Raw genomic sequence first — 14383 nt, 5'->3', positions numbered from 1 at the left:
TTCTCGGTTCCCTCTTTAAACAGTTCAGCGTTTTCGAAATTTTCTTGCAGTTCTCCCTCCCCCCACCCTATACAAAGTTGAAAATCAGAAAAAAATTCTGGATACACGCGTCCAACATTGTTTGTGGGGTGAGGGGAGGGGTTGGACCTGTGTGAATTGGAAAACGCCCCAGAAATGCAAAAGTGTCCCAAGACTTTTGTCCATGATTGTAGGCCTTACTATGGGATCTGTGCGCTTTTCGTTGTATCTGCTCCTGTTAAGCTGTGTATATAGATCGAACGCACGTGGGAGCCTGCCTACAGATGTCCCGCCTGCTCTTTTTTAAACGACAGTGACGCGAACTTTTGCCAAGCCTGAGGTAAACCTACGTCGCCTGAGCCAACGCAAGGGGCCCGTTCAAATGCAGACATGCCTCTGATCAACTTTTAAGCGCTTTACAGAATTCCAAGAATCGTTCAGAAACAAACCTTATAAACGGCAAAAGGATTCATTAGAAGTTCAGCTATCGAGTTTCTTACGCTCTCTTGTACCCCCAAAGAAATTTTCTGCTGCGATCGCGGAAGACATCGTAAAGTTTTTGATTAGCATGGATGCCGCGGGAAAACAAGAACTCCATATAGGTTCATGCTCTAGTAAGACCTGTAGTTGCCCTAAGCGTCTAGCGGCCGAAACTGTCGATTCATATATAGGGAAGCTTAGATCTATTTTCAACAGGTTAGGCCGTACAGGGTTTTCTAACCCGTTAGCACATCCTTGTGTTAAAGAATATATTATGTTTGTAAGAGAGGAGCAAGCTCAGCGACCTTTGTAACCTTGTCAGGCTGTCCCTTTGTTCTATGACAAATTCACCCGTTGCCTATCTTCGCGGGCTTATTGCCGAAGGCTCTGTGCTTACTCCTCTCAATAGAGACCTCCTGGTCAGAGATACAACATTCTTTGTTACAGACTTTTACACCGGTGATAGAGCATCCGATTTGGGCCGTTTAAAGGCAGATGAGCTTTTTCGCCTTAAGGATAGGGAGGGGTTCCTTCTTAACTTAACGTTTAGTAAAACGAGGTGTGCAGGTCAGTTATGCCCCTTTTGCTCTGTTACGCGGTATACCAAATGTATCTGTCTGCCTAGTTTTTTGGCTGAACTATTATATTGCCGCATGTGGGACGTTAGGTGTCCCTCTTCTGAGTGAGAAACTCTTTAGCTCCTCGAAACATAAAAAGTTTATGTCAGATCGTCCGTTTAGAGGGTCAGCCGTATCTGCAAGACTCAAAAAGTATCTTAAGGCTGCTAGCATTAATGACGGAGAGACCCTTCACAGCTTTCGTGTAAGGATTTCATACACCCTAAAGGGTTTGGGTTGTACTCCGGAGCAGATTGCCCAGTGCGTGGGTTGGTGGAGCACAGACATTGCCTCGTATTACACGCGCCGCCCCAGTGCTTCTACTTCTTTGCAGTTGATAGAACAGGTTACACTCAATCTCACTTCTGCGGGCTCATATCCGCCCGCCCTGCAACTCTCCGACCAAGAGAATTCGCAGAGAATTTCGTATAGTTGAATTGTATCTTTCATCACTTAGGGACATTCATTCTAGCACACTACGGTGGTTATTTATGTCATTCTATTGGATATTAACTTGTTGTTAGTTTATAACTGAATCTTTATTGAGTTATGGAGTATCGGGTGTTGAGTGTTGGGTATTGAAATTATAAGGCCGATGTGCTTTTTGGGGAAGGACGGAGACCTAGGTTATAGTAGACTGCCTCAGGGAATGGCAAGGAGCGAATCTCTCTCCCATAACTTAGTTTCATGATGTGTTAAGTGTTAAGTTTTCAATTTTACATTTGTCCCCAACTTAGTCTTTCTCGGGTCTCTTCCTGCCTGCTAAATGCTCAACATAGTACTACATCCTCACTGTTTACCACTTAACACATCGTGAAACTAAGTTATGGGAGAGAGATCCGCGGATTGTTGCGGAAAGAGGTAGGCGGCAAGAATAGATCGCGAGATGTGAGGAGTTGTCAACCAACACCAGGAGAGGAGGGTGGGGCGAACGTTGATAAGTCGTCTCGGCGGTCGGAACTGTGACACAGTGAAATCAAAGCCACGTGGTGTATTATATTTCTAAGGGGAGCCTGCAGTGCAGTGATGCGTCCCTAAGCACGGAGAGGTATTTTACTGAGGGGGGCATAAGGGTTTGCGGTGATGCGGTTTTGCGTTATTTTTGGTGCGGTTTTGCGGTGATTTTTATTTTAACTCGCGGTATTGCGGTTTCAAAACACTAAGCGGTTGGCGGTTATTACAAACTTTAGGTCGCGGTTTTCGGTGAAAAAATAAAGTGTCTGCGGTGATAACACTCTTTAGAACGGTCGGCACCCGGTTGTTTTGTAAGCGCGAGCCAAGTGTTTGTGTTACAACGCATCAGGGTTCATTATATCAGCTTACAATTTAACTCTGTGGTTTGCAATTACGGCCTTTTCCAGTTAATACTTAATGTGATTAACCGTTTTGGCCAATGATGCGTCGACTTCGTGAAATTCCATGCCGGATGTTAGCTCGTACAGCTGTACAGCCTCGCGTTCTCGTTGCTTTGATTCAATGCGCGACAATGGCAACTGAGGTCGTCGACGTCGCAACTGAAAGCGAAGAGGACGTAATAATTTATTGCGAGGCAATCTTCTATGAAGAAGGAAAGAAAGGGGAGAATTTCAGAAGAACTGTACGTTTAAACAATCGTCTTCTCCACTGAACGTGAATTCTTTACGAGACAAGAAGGTCACAATTCCAGAAGAAACATTTATTCTGCGTTCAACAACTAGCACAGGGTCGTCCAAAGTAATCAGTCACCCAATGTAAGACGTACAGGATTATGGTCGGCCATTTGTTTCAAAATTATGACACGATATACGTGCGGTTTTTTCTCACGTATACTTGCAATCATTCCTGCTACACGATATACGTGCGTTTTTTTGTCACGTGTACATGCGTTTTATTCCCAAGTATATGACCATTTTTTTACAAACGCGCATATATATGCGCACAAAAAAACCCGTATATATGCGTTACAAACAAGCATGTGGTATATGCGGTCGCAGAAAGTCGTTGCAGATCCAGGATTTACGGAGAAAACTGCCATAGAAACTATAATCTTTATTTAGCCGTAATACTAAATTAAAGTTTTAGGCTTAAACAGAGGTCAAAGAAAATTAAAACACTTTACAACTGCATGTCAACTCCTAGCAGGAACACCTAAAGAACCATAAACCACAGGAGATGATTACTCAGTATGCATGTAATTCTCTGTAGTGCTAGTAACTTTAACTTTAACTTTATTATTCCATCGTTCATATAGTACAAAACTCAGTAAAGCCAAAGCCGGGGGCTTATACGACCTGTGGTCAAAATGACAGAAATTATTTTATGTAGAAATGAAGCCCCTGAAGGCTAAATTTCAAAACTAAAACAAGATACAAAACTTAAATTAAGTAATGCAAGTAGTCCTATAGCAGAGGTAAAACTAGAAGTACTAGTGACAAATAAACTAACAATAAACTATGATAATCCTGCGCTAATTCAATCCAGGCTTAAAAAGTAAAGTTTTAGTTTCTATTTAAGGTCAGTGGTGGTAAGGCTGTTAATTACGGACAGTGAAGGGTATATCAGTGGGATATCCTTGGGCAAATAATTGGGGCTTGAGAACTAATAGCAAATTGATACCCGAGGGACATTTTATGCAAGTTGAACGAGAACGAGTTAGTTAACCATGAAAATCACAAAAAAGTGGAGGAGCACTAAGGAATTAGAGAGGCAGGTGGAAGGCTATTAAAGTCAGTGAGAGTACCAGGGAAATAATAAAAAGCTTCAAGACTAGGAGGCTTAGAACGTGTTCGTGGAGGCGAAAAGGTGATAATTCGCGCGCGAGAGAGAAAAGAAGAAAGGTCTCAAGGTCATGTTTCGCATTATATGAAGAGCTTATGAGTCGTGTTTTGCCTGCCGGACGCTAATTTCTAACTGAGTCGATCGTTGTTTCGGTCAGCATTTGTGAAATAGCGTACACAGTCTCTCAAGAGACAATCCACGGATTCCAACAAATCCGTTGTCGGGGAGCCAACAACCACCACTACTGTGAGGGCAATGAATAAGAACCAAATCTTCCTCGAAATTAACGCGGGCATTGCGGCCATGCTTGATTCAAACTAAAGTTACTTTTCAGCTCCATCGTACATGGAGGGATTTTTTGCTGACGGTATAATTCGGTGCCTCTTTTACGACGACTTTCCGCGACCGCATATACCACATGCTTGTTTGTAACGCATATATATGGGCTTTTTTGTGCGCATATATATGCGCGTTTGTAAGAAAATGGTCATATTCTTGGGAATAAAACGCATGTATACGTGACAAAAAAACGCACGTATATCGTGCAGCAGGAATGATTGCAAGTATACGTGGGAAAAAACCGCACGTATATCGTGTCATAATTTTGAAACAAATGGCCGACCATACAGGATCAGTGACAGAGTTTTTCAAAGTCAAGGGAGATATCAATACTCGTTCAAGTACATGACCAGCATACTTGGCATTTGGTTAGTAGCGGTAAATAGAGTATAATAGTATAGTGTAGTACAATATATCGTTAGCGTTATGATGGTATGTTTAATACTAACGCACAATGTTATCAGAATATATCACAAGTCTTGCTAACGTCAGTTTTCATATTGTGGCCTACATGTACGCGCGGTTTCGGCATTCGGGAAAAAATCCGATGCGGTTTGCGGTTTTTTGGCGTATTTCTGTGCGGTTTTGCGGTTTTCGGACCCCCCTTACGCCCCCCTCTTTACTAGTCGTTTCACGATGGGTCAATTAATTATTAAGTGAAAATAGTCTAGGGATGACAATTATGTGTTACGAGAGAACGATAAAAAGCCTGGTTGGTCTTTGAATACAAAGTCAGGGCACAAGCAGGAGTATTACGGAAACTAAACCACTGATTTTTATCAAAGGTTTGAAACTTTAGAGGATGTAAATTTAGTGAAGGAGAACATGCAGGCTTTCTTTTTTGTTAATACTTAGAAAGTTCAAGCGGCATTTAACAAGAGAAGACTTCCTTAGCTTTAATTTAGGGGCCAATCTGGATCATTATATATTGCCTGGTTGGAATCTGATACCTAAAGTGCATAAATTGACAGAAAAAGCTGGTGTGGCGATGGAACAGTTGCTGGGCACGCTTTTCCTTTCCAAAGCTACGAAATAATTTACTAGGTGGTCTTTTCGTATTTCCTATGGTTTACAGTAAGGATGGTAATGAAGTTTTCATTGTACAGAAAGTATTAAGGACAGCAGGGGCAGGGTTGCCTTTATTAATCTCCTTTTTTTATTTTATGGAAAGTAAACACAAAGTTCAAGAATTTGCTTTGTACAAGGAGGCTGTCACAAGAAAAATGACAAGATATTATAATTGATTAATTGTAGTTTGGTAAAATAAATCCAAAGTGCCCGGCGGCTGCCGGTTACAGTTTGAATTGAACAAATTGCGCGTGATGTGCAATGTCGTAAGCCCTCAAGTAAAGACGACATAATGCGGTCGTCCTGATTCTGCTGTTATTCAAACTGCAATAAGCTCGACCAATTTGTAACTTTTTAAAGTCCTTTCGAAAAAAGAACTGTTGATACCGCTCCAAAGCATCTCCTTTGTTGTTTTAATCTGTTACGTGTAGACCTTATCCTTTGTTAAAACCTTTTCGATATGGACAGGAAACAGGGCAGCTGACTTTCAAGTTAAAACAGGTGGGGATGTTGGAAGTTTTTGGACTCATGAGGTACAATTGTCTATTCAGTAAACATGGACTGGTGTTAGTCGAATTAGGCACGTAGGGTCAGTTCGCAAAAGTCTCACATGTATCCCACTTTCTTGGTAATTTTTATTGTAAATTAACATTGCAGTCACTAATATTTTCTCTGGTTTTGTTGTAGCCAGTAGAAGGAATCACAAGAGCGACATATCCGTTTGCATTGGCTAAAATTAAGTCAACATTCCTTAGGTTGAAACGCCATCAAAATACTTGTTAAAATTCATCTCGAATGATATTTTTCTGTTAGTCTTAATCTGTTTTATTGGTGTGGAGTGTAAAAGACGTTTATACTTGTTTTCAAACTATATTAGGCAAAATCCGTTTACCACTAACAGGATTCATGAGCACTTTCTAGTCTCCTGCTCCAATATTCTAATAGGCTGATTTAGCAACAGAACGGGAACGTCAATTGACGACTGCGCGCGCAAATCAAACAACTGGCTTGACCAATGGCATAGCTGCAAATTGCGCACCAGAAGTCGAATCTAGTCCTTTCCCCGCGCTTTCTCGTCGTCAAATGGCGTTCCCGCTCCGTTGCTAAATCAGCCTAATATTTCAACAGCAACGAAAGAGGGTATTTTACATGTGGCCGAGTAGAAGGAACTAAAAGCAACTAAAAGTTCAACTGTGCTATTTCGCTCAATTTGAGTCTTCGCAAAATAATATTTCTACTCTTGTTATTCGTAATTGGTAAATAATAGAAGAAAAGACTTGGTAAGGTGTACTACCCACATCTGTTCGTGTTGCACTGCTGGTGTAAATAGCAAGCCGCGAAGTGAAGTTTACCCGTACGGAAACTTATATTCGTGGCTGCTTGCGCATACTAGTGTTGTAGTCTAGATAATGGACAGCAGACAATACAACAAAACACAAACTTACAAGTCTTGTAGCTCAGATAGATTGGAAAATATCCCAGGTGGAAGCTGTTCGATTTTGTTGTCGTACAGATATCTGCAAGAACAAGGTTAATTATTATAACTGCCTATTTCATGACAACAACAATCAGTCAACCAGTTTAGTGGCAGCTAGTGTAGTCATCATCATCATCACTTTTATTTATACACGGTAAGAACAATCAGGCTAAATATACAATATACAATATCCCAAAAATGTTTACAAACTATAGAATTAACGGTAATAGCATTTACAAAGATGAATGTTGAAATAACTAACTAAATAAAATTAATTTACAAAATTAAAGCCTGTTTTCCATTAATGCCATGTTCGAGCTAGAAGTTAACAGTTTCCGAAAGACAGTCAAAGGTTTTGCTTGTCTTACATCAGTGGACAAATTGTTCCACAGAACAGCCCCGCTGTAGCAAAAGCTATATCTATAGTAATTGGTTCGTGGCAAGGGAACTGCAAGCTTGTTTTCAGAATCTCTAAGGTTATAAGAATTAAATAAATCGTTGCGTAGAATGAATTTTGAAGACATGTAATCAGGTGCAAGGCAATTCAAAGATTTATACACCATCACAGCCTCCCTTGACGACCATGAACAAAGTTTCTTCTGAATTTTCCCCGTTAAAAGGTAATTTTTAAGTGCACAAATTGTTCATGCGCGGTCCATATTTGTAACAGTACATTAAGGCTAGAGTTTTGTACGTTAATTGTTATTTCCACCATTGTGTCCTTGTCTTTTAGGAATTATTTAAGCACGATGAAGGGACCCTTTTAGGGTTAATGCAGAGGCACCTTAAAACTACAACACCAGTAGCATAATACACGGGATGGTGACTTTTTAAAAGTAGACTATGCACGATCAAAGAAAGATTTCCAAGACTAAATTACGTAATAAGTAGAGTGGTACGGAACCAGAAAAACAAAGTCAGTTGTGTTTTGTAAGGGTTAGTAGAGGAAGGGAGAGATTCGGCGAACATAGGTAAGTTGACACTTACACGAATTGCTTGGTTCCATTATATCCCCTCCATAATTATAGTGTAAAAAGTTTGGCGTTCTGTAAAACGTCTTTGCGAGCTTATTTTTTCGGTGTGCGACAAAAACTGCGAGAAGACCTCAGTTTTTGTTCCTTGTCGTTCCTACGCTTAAAGGTCAGTAAGGCGTAAATTTTTTTCTCATTTGGAAAAGATATACCTTTACATGTTATATAGCAAAAAAATATAGTTCAAGATCTGAAATGATAGCATTTGCTTATGGATGCATTATAGAAACCGCTCTGAAAAGACCTGAAGCACGTGCATTACATCATTTCCTCTTTCATTTCGAAAAGTTCACTTCTTCCTGGAAGTCGGAAGCTCTTAGTGTAGTTGAAAGAAGACACCATAGTTCAAGGATAACTATATGAGTTCAGAAAATAACAGTATCGGCGCCAATGTTTGTTAGGTTTATGTACTAAGAGAGTGGAGAGTAGGAGTGAAGAGAGGTGTTTGCCTAAATCATCTCCATCTCTGTATTCTATTTTACTTACACCCTGTCTCTGTGTTACAGTTAGTCATATTAAGTATCACTGTTGAAATCTATCATGCTTCGCGGCCCGCTAGTCCCGTTTCATTTTCCTTTTGGTGCTGTTCTGTGGTAATTGTCCGGTAGGTGCAGCTCAGTGAGGAAATATGCTTCTGCTTTTCTATGCTTATGGTTGGTCTTGTTTCTTTAAGTCCTGTTATACAAATGTCTTCATCCATCCACTGTTTACAGCCTTGTAATTGTTATAATATGTTTAAAAATAGGCAAGTGGGTGCCCTTCAGCCTTAGATTTTAAGGTAAACAATGCGTTGTGTTATTTAATTTGAAAGAGTGCTCCGACTCCGTTTTCTTTCTTTAGGAATTATTTTTTATTTTTTATTTAAGGATAATGGGAAAGGGATCTTTCATACATTTATTTATATTATTGATTGATTTAAATGTAGGTGCTTCCTTATTTAGAAATCCATAGAAGATGATGTGAAAAATTATACAGTGCATGATGCAGGAAGTGCTGCTTAGAGAAAGAATGCTGCTTTGACCAAGCAACATTGAAGAAAGTCAGTTAAAGAAGTGGAGGGTGATCGAGATGGAGAGGATGATACGGAGCGACAAGAGACTATACACAATAGGAAAAATTTCTGAAGAATTAATTTTTTCTTTTTCCATCGACTGTATAAGTATATTTTTTTCATTGACTGTATGTAAATATTTTTTTAAAAACGGGTTGTAACTGCTTTGTACTCTTTTCTGTTTAATAAACATGTTATTTTTATAAGATTTTCTTAAAACAAAACTTTTCCTTTTCATTGAAAGCACATGTATACAAATTATTAACAAATTTTATCTGTTTTTTACTTTTATTTGCCTGGATGGTTTTCATGCTACTCATTAGCTTCAGCCAAATTATGGTTGGCCAAGCGGTCAAGCTGCCCAGCCATAATAAGTTATAGCTGAGCAGCCACCCGCTTGGCTTCGGTGACTGCATCTTTAATTTGTTGGGCCTTCTCTTTGAAGTGTTTCAGTAAACAAGAGAAAAAAAAAACTTAATTTGTTTCCACTTTTCAACACACAACTACGTTTATATGGCGATTCACAAAAACTAGTTTCGTATAACGACCTCTTCAGTTGATCGTCACAGTATTCAAAATAACATAGACTACTTAGCAATGCATGAAAAATAACCTCAAGTAGTAATGAGGCTATTGGGTAACAAAAGTCCTTCGGATGCAGAAGTAGTTCCATTCACTTTTTGAGTTCATTAGATTATCTTCCCTGATGTTACTAATCAGAACAGACTTCGTGATTTGTCTTAACATCGTGTCAAATCCTGCTGTTCTCTTTGTATCTTACATCTTTTTTCTTCTATTTCCATTGCAGCCAGAGCACCTTTAAATTCTGTTTCATCCTCTGGGGACAACTGTAAAATGCAGGACCCCAACCATTTTATATATCTACTACTATTAACATATCTTGGACTCTAAGATAATAAGATATGATGAGCTCATCAGCGCCTTAAGTTAACAAAATGTTGAAAGCCTTGTCTCATCAAAAGCTCAGAAGGCAATCAAGGAGATAGGCCAAGGGAGGAGAGGTCAAAAGCACAAAATATATAGCCAAAGGGAGAACTGGCGGGCTTCGGAGACGGAGGCCTATTTCCACACGTTTCGACGCCATTATTGTACTATTTGGATGAGCTATACGTGTCATTATGTTGTTTGAAGGTGCTTTTTGCTTACTACAATAATCTGGTTCCTTACACTTTGGGGCCATAACGCTTTCTGTCACAGGAGTTCTGTAGGGGCTAGTCATTTTGAATTTCACACTTCAAAGCATTGATTAAGTACACTTGGATACATGGTTTCCATGAAAATATGGAAATTATATTACATTGACTTGTATTGGAAGCAGATTTTTTACCTCTTCTTTCCTTTGTTACTTGAACTGCTAACGCTGCAAAGTTGGCAACGCGATTGTTTGATTGCGCTAGAAAAAAGTAACGTTAGGAAAGCGTTCTTTCCACGAGCTTTGCTAACGCAAGTCAGAATTGAGTGACTAACGGCCAAAATGCCTTTTCGGCTCTACACAAATGTGGCTGGAAAAAGTGTACCGAAAACGATTGATTACCTCTGCCTTAAGGAAGGATTTATTACAGATAGATGGACTATATATATGCTAGGATATCTAAGTTAAGATATGAATTGTACGATTTGAAAAAAGAGGACTGGTTTGAATTATGTGGCACTTGTGTGGCCTGCAAGGATGAAGGGCAGAGGTTGGAGTTAAAGGAGAAAGAAACATGGTATGTGGATGAGGTGAAGAGGGTAAAAGCGATAGTAGGAACTGTTGTTTGGACTAGGACAAGATTATTAAAAGTGGAATACAAGCAATGGAAGAGTCTTTGAGGTCTTCGTTCTTTGCTTCTATAAATAATCTCTAGACAGGTGAGAGGCGGTTTGTTGATTGTGTCTGAGATTAGAGAGACTTTGAGGCTTTTCACGGGGCTTGTGGCGGAACGGGATATGTTGCACGAAAAGGACTATATAGCAAAAATACCCAAGGCAAGGGAGGATGAAGATAGTATTGCGTTCCAGAGGAAGTGCCATGGGGACTCGACTAATCCACATAATTTCACATCAAGAGAGGTGTCTTTGGAAGAAGGCGAGATACTAAATTGCGGGGATAAGTTTAAGTTTAAGTTTAATAATTCTTTTTACCAATGTACAAAATAAAAATATATATACATATATAAAAGTACAATAGGTAAAGGAAAGCAATAGGGGGAAACTGAATTCCCATATAAAAACTGCCCTCCAAAACGAAAAGATAAAACAATTAAGAATAGAAAACTAATACATAACTATACATCACGTGATACTAAGAGAAAGAAAAAACAACAACAACAACAACTAAATAAACTACTTAGATATTAAATAAAAAGGAAAATCCAAATTCAGGAGGAAATAATAAACATATGACTATTTAGAAAGATAATTAAGTAATAAAGTTTTAAAAGAGTTCAAGCTGGAAGCAGACATAACGAAGTTTGGTAAACAGTTCCAGTCATTAACGTAACGTTTAAAAAAAATAAAATTTAAAATAGTTTGACCTTGCTGCTCTAGGCCTGAGTTTAAAGTCATGGTTTCTTCTAGTTCTTGTCGGGCCAGTCAGATCTATATATGTGGTATAATCAATATCAGAATAGCCATGAATTATCTTGTAAAGTTGAACCAGGCAAAGGAGTCTAAGCTCCAATGTTGACCAGTTTAGTTCGGTGAGCCTTTCAGCGTAAGAATTATGAGATCCACATATCAATCGAGTAGCACGACGTTGAATGGCCTTCAATACTGTATATGTGTTTAACCAAATATGGATTCCACACTGGGCAGGCATATTCCAGAATAGGACGAACGAAAGCGATAAAAGCTGTTTTGATTGGCACAGGATCTTTAGACCCAAACGTTCTCCTTATTAGACCCAATACTCGATTTGCCTTACCAACAATGTAATTGATATGAGCGTCCCACCTTAAAGAAGATTCAATCCAAATGCCCAAGTGCTTATGTTTATCAACAGCCGACAGATTATTCTCATTTATCACATACTGATGAACTAAAGGACAATTGGACTTGGTAACATGTAGAGCCTTACACTTTTCCGACTTCAGCGTGACCTTCCACAAGTCACACCAGGAGGCGGCAGACAAGAGGTCATCTTGAAACTCGACACAATCATCTGCAGATGCGATCTTACGATAGAGTACACTGTCATCAGCAAAAAGCTCTGTGCTACAGCTTACACTAAGGGGGAAGTCATTTATATACAGGCCTCGTACCTAGAAGATGGCATAACTGGTGCAAGAGAGAGACAAAGAGGGGTGCAAGAACAAACAGAACTTCATTTATTGCAATATTCTCACTAAATAATTAATTAATGCATGGTAAAACGACCAGTAAAATACTCCGCCGTGCTTAGGGACGCATCAGTGCACTGCAGGCTTTCCTTATAATTAGAATACACCAAGTGGCTTTGATTTCATTGTGTCACAGCTCCGACCGCCGAGACGACTTATCCAGGTTCGCTTGTATTAACTTGTCAACCAAAACCCGCCCACCTTCGATTCCTCGCACTTTCAGCTAACGTCAAACCGTCTTTCCTCGACTACATGGTGAAAACAGCGGGAGAATTACCACCTTTGCCACCGGTTTTGGCAGAACCGCCTGCTAACCCAGACCCTCCAGCAGAACCTCTCGCAGGACCGGCGGCACAACCCGCGGCTGCTAATCAGTTAATTTCTAGGTTCTGGTGCATTTTGCTCGTTCTAAGCTTTAGTTACCCGTTCAACCACGCGTTTCGTGTCTTTTCTCCAACGTTTGGGTTATTTGGTTTTCTTGCAAGTTTTGGTACTACCTTAAGCTTGTTTAGCATATTCAACGTTCCACGTGTCCTTAGGGCATAAATTTCGTTTTTCATTTGCCTCCGGCTTTTGTTACTGTTGTTCGTACTCGTATTTCATTTTAGTTCGTGCTTTTTGTTTTGCCTTGTTTGTGTTCCATTCGGCTCCGGGAGCCGATTTTGTTTAGAACGAAATATTTTTGTCTGTGTCTGCGGACCGGGACCGCTCGTCTCCGGGAGCCGGTTTTCTTTCGGAAAAAATTGTATACGGTCCAAGACCGTTCGGCTGTGGGACCCGGGCTTTTGTTTAAAACCAAGTATTAGTGTATACGTCAGGGACCGTTTGGCCTGGGGGCCTTTTCTTTGTTTGGGACGAAGTTTTGTTGGTTCGCCTCCAGGAGTCGGTTTTCTTTTCTTTGGAACAAAATATTATTGTGTTTGCGGTCTGAGACTGTTCGGCTCCGGGAGCCGGTTTTGGTCATATACGGTCCGGAGCCGTTTACATTTGAAGGAGAAACAAGGGGTTGACGTTGTCACCGCTGCTCTTACTTCTGTTCGCAACACTCTTCAGAAGCCGGAAACTGTGTTTGACCTTAGGAGGCTTCTGCTTACGTCGAGGCCCTGGTTCGAGCATCAGGGTCATCTACCCACGAAAAGGCGGACTATTACGCAACCATTTTGGATGAATTGAAAGGAGGATCTAATGCTCTCTCCCCATCTGCTCACAAAAGACCGCTCATATTAGGCGATTCGGTTAGAGCAAAATTGCGAAGGAGTTCTCTGCGCTTCCCAAGACTATCCAACGTGAAGAGCCTGGGCTTCAAGGTCGTAACAGTACCCGCCAGTTTAGGCGCCAACGCCCTTATGTTTACAGTCCGGTTAATTGCTATAGATGTGGCCTACCAGGGCTTGTGGCCGCGGATGTGGCCGCCGAAACTCTAGGTGTTACCAAGTGATGAGGGCGAAAACCTACTCTGCGAGCAGAGGCTAAGTGTTGTAAGACCGTGGGACGCGTTTTTTCTTTGTCCATTTTTTGTATCTCTGTAATTTATGTAACATTATTTTACACCTCTCGCTCGTTTCTCATGTAACATTATTTTACACTCTCGCTCGTTTCTCATAAGGACGGAGTCGTTATTTATGCCTTTCCCTATAAGCTTTGTAAAGGGCGGTATTTGTTCCTACGATCAGTATTTTTTCTTATTTTTCCTTATTATCCTTATTTAATGTTTGGAATAAAGATTTCCCGAGTTATTAGCGTCTCAATATTTTTCAGGTTATTGCCACATTTCTTCGTTGACCCCGGGACGAATTCTCTGCGCCTTTATTCTGGTCATTGGTCAGAGCTGGGGTCAACGAAGGATAAGGGGATCCCACCTTCTTTTTCTTCATTTTCTTATTTTTATAGTTTTGTTCTCTGTTTTCCCAGGATTTCTCGGTTGCACTACGGACAGTCCTTGGGCTCGCCAGCCCTGACGTCAAATGGTGTGACAAAAACAAGGAACCCTTATCCTTCGTTGGCCCCACCGAATAGGCGGCGCTTGTGAGTAAAAGATCCATCCCTCGCTGACCTGCAGGCCCAATTGCCTTTTAAACGCCCAGATTATTTCCAAGCGGGCAGTTTACATAATCATGCTGATTTCTGGAAGGATCTCATTTTTTCAACTGGTTGCACTTGTCCTCAAGTTAATTTGCTACAGACAATCCGAGAGGGAGTGAGGC

This window comes from Porites lutea, chromosome 1, assembly GCF_958299795.1.
Source record: "Porites lutea chromosome 1, jaPorLute2.1, whole genome shotgun sequence".
NCBI classification, from domain to species: domain Eukaryota; kingdom Metazoa; phylum Cnidaria; class Anthozoa; order Scleractinia; family Poritidae; genus Porites; species Porites lutea.
This window is presented reverse-complemented; position numbering follows the sequence as displayed.